Here is an 8,615-nt window from a genome sequence, read left to right as displayed (position 1 = left end):
ACTCTGGCGGAGCCATCTCCAACTCCTTATTTTTATTACTAAATGATTTTTCTGATTAGAAGGTTAAGATAAATTTAGGATGGGAAATTTGTAAAACACAAAAGTACAATGAGAAAAGTAGAATAATCAATGATAACTAATGTCCATTTACCAAATATATTGGATTTCATTTTAACTCAATTGAACAGATTTCTTAAACTGCAAATAAATGCTTATTGGATGGAAGAGTTAGTTATCATTTTCTGACAATGTGATAGAAACATGACTAACAGCACAGCATCTGACTGTTCCATTTAAAAGTTCCTTTTGAATGCATAGAGACATGTGCAGAAAGAGTCTGTGAAATTAGTTTAAATTGCCAGAAATTAAAACTGGGAAGAGAGCTAAAACTTCTATTTGTAGGGTTGATCATTTTGTTGCTATGCTAGGGGAAGATACAGCTTTCATATATAGTCTTTAATGCAGTTAAGTATCTGGTCCTTTCAAAGAGATTGACTTTCCACTGAGTCCTCTATTGAGTCATGGTCTTCCAGTAAAAGAAAGTGGCAGGGGCTTAAGATGAGTTGTCTGTGTCAGACTTGATTCAACGCTGAAGGAAACCAATCCATTAAAAATGTGTACGTAAGATGCAATATACTGCACAAATCTATGTGCTGTCTCAGATTTGGTTTTTCTCTCGCATGTCGGAAGCTCTGATGGTTTCCTATGGAAACTTCTGATGTTGCTTCTGTTGGATAATCCACTGCTGCCACCACTCATCTTCCAACATCTGACAGAATTTCAACCCTTCCCACAGAAAAGGTAGTGGTCCTGGAGATGGAACTCCATTTTATTGAATCCCAAGGAGATCTGACTCTCTCAACTAGTACTGAATACAGAAAAAGAACTATCCACACTGCTGAGGAAAATTCAGATCCAAAGGTGTTCATGGTTCAACTCTATTGCTTTGTAACACTCTATAAGCCTGGTGGAAGCAAAGAAGACATATTTTTAAGAGCACTCAGGGTGAATATACAACCTCAACCTTATGAGTCTGGTAGATACACCAGGCAAAATGAATTCACACTGCTAAAAATAATGAGCAACACAACATGACAAGGCAACAAAAGATACAATAAGAGGTATTTTTCAAGAAGTCCACAGCATGGGATGATCAAGTGGTGAATAGATGTTTTGCAGGAACACTTTCTAAAATAAAGTTTCAAAAGCAAGATGCTCATATGGTAGACAGTCTCAGAATATATTAATAAAGTATACAGAAAATAAGAAAAAATGCAAATGATCTGGACACAAAATCTGAATTTTGCTAGACACATTCCTAGTGTTAGCTGTCAACCTCACAGAATCTTGTACCACTTGGGAGATGGGTCTTTGGATATGACTGTGGGGGACTATTTTGACAATGTTAATTGAATTGAGAAATCAGACCTGCTTTGCAAACACCATTACCTGGATGGGATCCTGAACTATATAATCGAGAAAAATAGAGTAGCAGCATGCATTAACTCAACATTATCTGTTTCCTGAACGTGGATGCAATGGGACCAGGTGCCTCACACTCTGCTACCTTGAATGACCAGCCATGATGGATTTTACTCTGGAAATGTGAACCAAAATAAATTCTTTTTCCCTTTGTGACTTGTCAGGGTATTCTATGAGATCAACATGAAAAGAACAAAGAACACGGGCAGAAAGTGTCAAACATGTTTGGAGTCATCCTAACTGAAATACAGGAATCTGGAATGTTTATTAATTTAATATCATACTTCACAGGATAAAAGCTGATTATGGAAATGCAGACTCTTTTGCCCATTAAGTTTACTTTGTGCATGGAATGAGTATGATCCTAGTGTTAGGAAAGCATAACAGGCAAGAGAATTGTGGACATCATTTACCAGACAGCACACATAGTGTTGAATGTCAAGGTTTATGAACAGAAATATGAAGATCCAATTTATAAGAATGCATAAGATGTAGATGCTGCAATAATGACATTTAAAAATAAACAACTACATTACTATTCAAAAACAACTCAAGATATATATATATACATATATATTTATTTATTTAACTTTTTATGCATGTCACTTTCAGTTCCTTCTCCTTCCCCCCTCCCCCAGGCCCCAATCCTCCCAACCCCTCATCCCCACTCCATCCCCACTCAGCTCTCCATGGAGGGCAAGGGCCTCCATGAGGGATTTTCAGAGTCTGTCACATCATCCCAGGAAGGGCCCAGGTTCTTCCCTATGTGTCCAGGCTGAGAGAGCATCCTTCCACGTGGTAGGGGTTCCCAGAGTCCTTCTGTATGCTAGGAATAAATACTGCTCCACTCTCCAAGGTCCCACAGATTTCCAAGGCCTCCTCTCTGTCACCCAGGTTCAGTGGGAGGGTGAGTGGATCAGTCTCATGCTGGCCCGTCAGTCATCAGTCTGGGGTCCATGTGTTCCCCCTTGTTTAGGTCAGCTGCCTCTATGGGTTTCACCAGCCTGATCGTGACTCCTTTGGTCATCACTCTTCTTTGCAAATGGGTTCCAGGAGTTCAATTTGGTTCTCAGTTGTGGGTATCTGCCTCTGCCTCCATCAGCCACTGGTATATAAGGTAGTCATCATTCTTATTATCATTGGAGGGCATTTAAGGTAGCCTTAATGCCAGTTGATGTCATTCTTGTAGATCTGTGAAGATCTCACTAGTGCCAGGTATCTCCTCCAACTTATACTGGCTCCCTCTTTTATGGTATCTCCCATCCTTTTCTCCTCTATTCTTACCATGGCTCAACCTTCCTGCTCTCCCATGTCCTCCTCTCCCCTCCTCTTTTCTCCCTCTCTTTCTCCCATCTCCTTCTACTCTCCTCTCCCCCCACTAAATCCAATTAGGAGATCACATCCCCTAACCCTTCTCCAGGTTACCATGCATATCTCTCTTAGGGCCCTCCCTGCACCCCAGACTCTCTGGCAGTGGGATTGTGGGCTGGCAATGCCCTGCTCCATGTCTAAAATCCATATATGAGTAAGTACATACCATGCTTGTCTTTTTGTGACTGAGTTACCTCACTCAGGATGGTTTCTTCCAGTGCCATCCATTTGCCTGTAAATTTCAAGATTAAATTTTTTTTCTGCTGAGCAGTACTCCATTGTGTAAATGTACCATATTTTGCCTGTCAACTCTACAGTTGAGAGGCATCTAGGTTCTTTTCAGGTTCTAGCTGTTACAAACAATGCTGCTATGAACATAGTTGAGCAGATGTCCTTATTGTATGAGGGTGCATGTTTTTGGTATATGCCTATGAGTCAAATTGCTGGATCTTGTGGTAGACTGATTTCCATTTTCTGAGGAATCTCCATACTGATTTCCAAAGTGGCTGCACAAGTTGGCATTCCTACCAGCAATGGCGGATTGTATCCCTTTCTCCACATAATCTCCAGCATAAACTGTCATTAGTGATTTTGATTTTAGCCATTGTGACTGGGAGTGAGATGGTATCTCAGAGTTGTTTTGATTTGCATTTCCCTAATGGCTAAAGATGTTGAGCACTTTCTCAAGTGTCTCTTGGCCATTTTGGACTCCTCTATTGAGAATTCTCTATTTAGTTCTGTATCCCATTTTTTAAATTGGATCCTTTGGAGACTTGCTTCTTGAGTTCTTTGTAAATTTTGGAGATCAGCCCTCTGTCAGATGTGGGGTAGTGAATATCTTTTCCCATAATGTGTACTGTTGTTTTGTCCTGTTGATTGTATCCATTGCCTTACAGAAGCTCCTCAGTTCAGGAGGTCCCATTTATTAATTTTCTTCTTAGTGTCTATGCTACTAGTGTTATGTTCAGAAAGCTGTCTCCTATACCAATTTGTTCAAGGGTACTTCCCACTTTCTCCTCTAAGAGATTCAGTGTGACTGGATTGATGTTGAGGTCTTTGATCCATTTGGACTTAAGTTTTGTGCACGGTGATAGATATGGATCTATCTGTTGTCTTTTATTTGCCAGCGTCCAGTTATGCCAGCACCATTTGTTGAAGATGCTTTCTTTTTCCATTGTATAGTTTTAGCTTCTTTGTCAAAGATCAGGTGTTCAAAGGTGTGTGGGTTGATATCAGGGACTTCGATTTATTCCATTGGTCTACCTGTCTGCTTTTGTACCAATACCAAGATGTTTTCAGGACTACAGTTCTATAATAGAGCTTGAAGTCAGAGATGGTGATGCCTTTAGAAGTTCCTTTATTGTACATGGTTGCCTTGGTTAACTTGTGTCTTTTGTTTTTCCATATAAAGTTGAGGATTGTCCTTTCGAGGTTGGTGAAAATTTTTGCTGGTATTTTGATAGGAATTGCATTGAATCTGTAGATTGCTTTTGGTAAGATTGACATTTTTACTACATTGTTCCAACCTATCCAAGAGCATGGGAGATCTTTCAATTTTCTGGTATCTTCTTTAATTTCTTTCTTTAAAGACTCAAAGTTCTTGTTATACAGGTCTTTCACCTATTTAGTTAGAGTTACCCCAAGATATTTTATGGTGTTTGTGGCTATTGTAAAGGGTGATGTTTCTCTGATTTCTTTCTCATACCATTTATTGTCTATATATAGTAGAGTTACTGATTTTTTAAGTTCATTTTGTATCCTGCCACTTTGCTGAAGGTGTTTATCAGCTGTAGGAGTTTCCTAGTAGAATTCTTTGGGTCGCTTACATAGACTATCATATCATCTGCAAATAGTGAAAGTTTGACTTTTTCCTTTCCAATTTGTAACCCCTTGATCTCCTTTTGTTGTCTTATTGCTCTAGCTAGAATTTCAAGTACAATATTGAAGAGATATGGAGAGAACGGACATCCTTGTCTTGTTGATTTTAGAGGATCACCTTTAGTTTCTCTCCATTTAGTTTGATGCTGGATGTTGGTTTTCTGTATATAGCTTTTATTATATTTAGCTATGCTCCTGTTATCCCTGATCTCTCCAAGACCTTTATCATGAAGGGGTGATGGATTTTGTCAAAGGCTTTTTCAGCATCTAGTGAGATGATCTTGTGGTTTTTCTTTTTCATATTGTTTAAATGGTGGATTACATTGATGGATTTTCGTATGTTGAACCATCCCTGCATCCCAGCGATAAAATCTACTTGATCATGGTGCATGATTTTTCTGATGTATATTTTCTTGGATTCAATTTGCCAGTATTTTATCGTGTATTTTTGCATCAAAGTTCATGAGGGAGATCAGTCTGTAATTCCCTATTTTGGTTGTGTCTTTGTGTGGTTTGGCTACTAACTTAATTGTAGCCTCATACAAAGAGTTTGGCAGTGATCCTTCTGCTTCTATTGTGTGGAACAATTTGAAGAGTATTGGTACTAGCTCTTCCTTGAATTTTTGGTAGAATTCTGCACTGAAACCATCTGGCCCAGGACTTTTCTTGATTGGAAGACTTTTTATGACGGCTTCTATTTCTTTAGTGGATAGAGATCTGTTTAAGTTGTTTATCTTTTCTTGATTTAATTTTGGTAAGTGATATCTATTCAGAAAATCATCCATTTCCTTTACATTTTTCAATTTAGTGGAGTACAGATTTTTAAAGTATGACCAGATGATTCTTTGGATTTCCCCAGTGTCTGTTGTTATGTCCCCTTTTTCATTTCTGATTTTGTTAATTAGCATGTTTTCTCTCTGTCTTTTAGTTAGGCTTGATAAAGCTTTGTCTATCTTGTTGATTTTCTCAAAGAACCAAATCTTTGTTTCATTGATTCTTTGTATTGTTTTCTTTGTTTCTACTTTATGGATTTCAGCTCCCAATTTGATTACTTCCTTGTGTATACTACTACTGGGTGAGTTTGCTTCTTTTTGTTCTAGAGCTTTAAGGTATTCTGTTAGTTCTCTAGTGTGGCAATTCTCCAGTTTCTTCATGTGGGCAACTAGTGCTATGCATTTTCCTCTTAGAACTGCTTTAAAAGTATCCCAAAGGTTTGGGTATGTTGTGCCTTCATTTTCATTGAATTCTAGGAAGACTTTTATGTTTTTCTTTATTTTTTCCTTTACCCAGGGGTGACACAATTGAACATTGTTCAATTTCCATGAATTTGTGAGGTTTCTGCAATTTGTGTTGATGTTGAATTCTAATTTTGTTTGGATGTAGTAATGTTCTATAGATGTCTGTTAAACCCAATTGGGTGATAATTTCTGTTAGTTCCATTGTTTCTTTTTTAAGTTTGTGTCTGGTGGACCTGTACAGTGGTGTGAGTTGGGTGTTGAAGTCTCCCACTATAAGTGTGTGGGATTTAATGTGTGATTTGAGTTGTAGTATTGTTTCTTTTATGAACGTGGGTGCTTTTATATTTGGGGCATATATGTTCAGAATTGAGACTTCTTCCTGATGGATTTTTCCTATGATGAATATGAAATGACCTTCTTCATCTCTTTTGATTAATTTTAGTTTGAAATCTATTTTGTTAGATATTAGGATAGCTACACCTGCTTGCTTCTTATGTCCATTTGATTGGAAACTCTTTTCCTAACCCTTAACCTTGAGGTAGTGTCTGTCTTTGAAATTGAGGTGTGTTTCTTGTATGCTGCAGAAGGATGGATCTGTCTTCGTATCCATTATGTTAGCCTGTGTCTTTTTATAGGTGAGTTAAGACCATTGATATTCAGGGATATTAATGACCATAGATTGTTGATTCTTGTTAGCTTTGGATCTGTTTTTGGTGGTGGTTTTATGTGTGAGGTTTTCTCCTATTTCTGATTTCTGGTAAAGTTAGATTATCTATTGCCCTTGTTATTTTCAGTGTAGTTAATTTCCTTGGGTCCAAGTTTTCCTTCTAGAACTTTCTGTAGGGCTGGATTTGTGGATACGTATTGCATAAATCTGGTTTTATCATGGAATATCTTGTCTTCTCCATCTATAGTGATTGAGAGTTTTTCTGGGAATAGTATTCTGGGCTGGAATCTGTGGTCTCTTAGTGTTTGTAGAACATCTATCCAATACCTTCTGGCTTTCATAGTTTCCATGGTGAAGTCGGGTGTAATTCTGATAGGTTTGTCTTTATATTTTACTTGGCCTTTTTCCTTTGCTGCTTTTAATATTCATTCTTTATTCTGTATGTTTGGTGTTTTGATTATTATGTGGTGAGGGGACTGTTTTTGCTCCAATCTATTTGGTTTTTGGTAAGCTTCTTGTATTTTCATAGACATCTCCTTCTTCAGGTTGGGAAAATTTTCTTCTATGATTTTGTTGAATATGTTTTGTGCATCATTGAGCTGTGCTTCTTCACCTTCTTCTGTACCTATTATTCTTAGATTTGGTTTTTACATGGTGTCCCATATTTCCTGGATATTTTGTGTTAAGGATTTGTTGGATTGAAGACTTTCTTTTGTCAATGAATCTATTTCCTCTAGCTTATCTTCAGTGCATGACATTCTGTCTTCCATCTCTTGTATTCTGTTAGTTATCCTTGCATCTGTAGTTCCTGATTGTTTTTTCAGTCTTTCGATTTCCAGCATTACCTCAGTTTGTGTTTCAAAAACAACTCAAGATATTTTTTTAAATCAATTGATTAGAAATTGAGGCAAGGAAATGTCCAGAAATCAGTGTCCTGATAAATCATTTAAATATTAGAGACAGCTTGGAAAACGGTTAGTGAAATTAAATAAAGACTTAAAATACAGAAGATATGATACAGAAGGACTAAGTAGAAGAAAATGTCAAGTATATTTGAAGTCAAATATCTTTGCTCAGAAGAATAACAAAATCAGACTTCGGTTTCTATTCAGCTTGCCAGTCATAGTTTCTTGATACACTCATTTTGGGACTTAGTTCTACTTTCTAGAATCTTTTGGTTATGCATTCAGTGAGGTGTAGAAAGACATTGGTGATAAACTCAAATAGTTTGGACTGAAAATAATTTTAATTGTAATCTTTTGAATGATCATGCTAGATGTCTTCCAGGAACTCAAATTTTAAATTGACAACTCGTTCCCTAAGCTGTGATGATGTTATACTTCCAGACATTTTTCCCCTTGAAACAAGAAAGGAACACTATAAAGAAGCAGAGAAAAGGCAGGATTATGATAAAGAATGCAGTAAGTGGTACAACTAACCCCACGTGTGATAGTAATCACAATAAATGCCAATGCAATAGATGTGAAAGTCTAAACACAAGTATTCTCAGTTTAGATGAGTGACTGAACCGAGGTGTGTGATATTTTCAAAACTCTTTTATTCATTAGATTTATAAGAATGAGACATTAAAGGCTGAGAGCATTAGGCAAATACTAAACCAAACTGTCGGATGTAGCTGTGGACATAGAGACATAGCTCTCTAGATAGTTATTAGATAGAAATATCTTTAAAGTAAAATCAATTTTAGAGAGTAAGGAAGGTCAGTATTTAATGTTAAAATACAGCTCTCATAGATTTATACAAAATCTGAGTTAATAAATATCTGGATGCATATGTTTTGTGTAATTTTTATTACATTTTGATATATGTAGAAAAATGACAACATCACAATGGGAAACTTACTATTTAGATGATAATAAGTATATGGAAGATTTATATGACAATTTGAAATGCTATACAAAGGGTGTCATACATGTTTCACTTGATTAGAGAGCATTCACACTTCAAAAATACACATG

Source organism: Mesocricetus auratus, unplaced genomic scaffold, assembly GCF_017639785.1.
Source record: "Mesocricetus auratus isolate SY011 unplaced genomic scaffold, BCM_Maur_2.0 Super-Scaffold_100009, whole genome shotgun sequence".
Classification (NCBI taxonomy): Eukaryota; Metazoa; Chordata; class Mammalia; order Rodentia; family Cricetidae; genus Mesocricetus; species Mesocricetus auratus.
The sequence above is the reverse complement of the archived record's forward strand: the minus strand, read 5'-3'. Positions refer to the sequence as shown.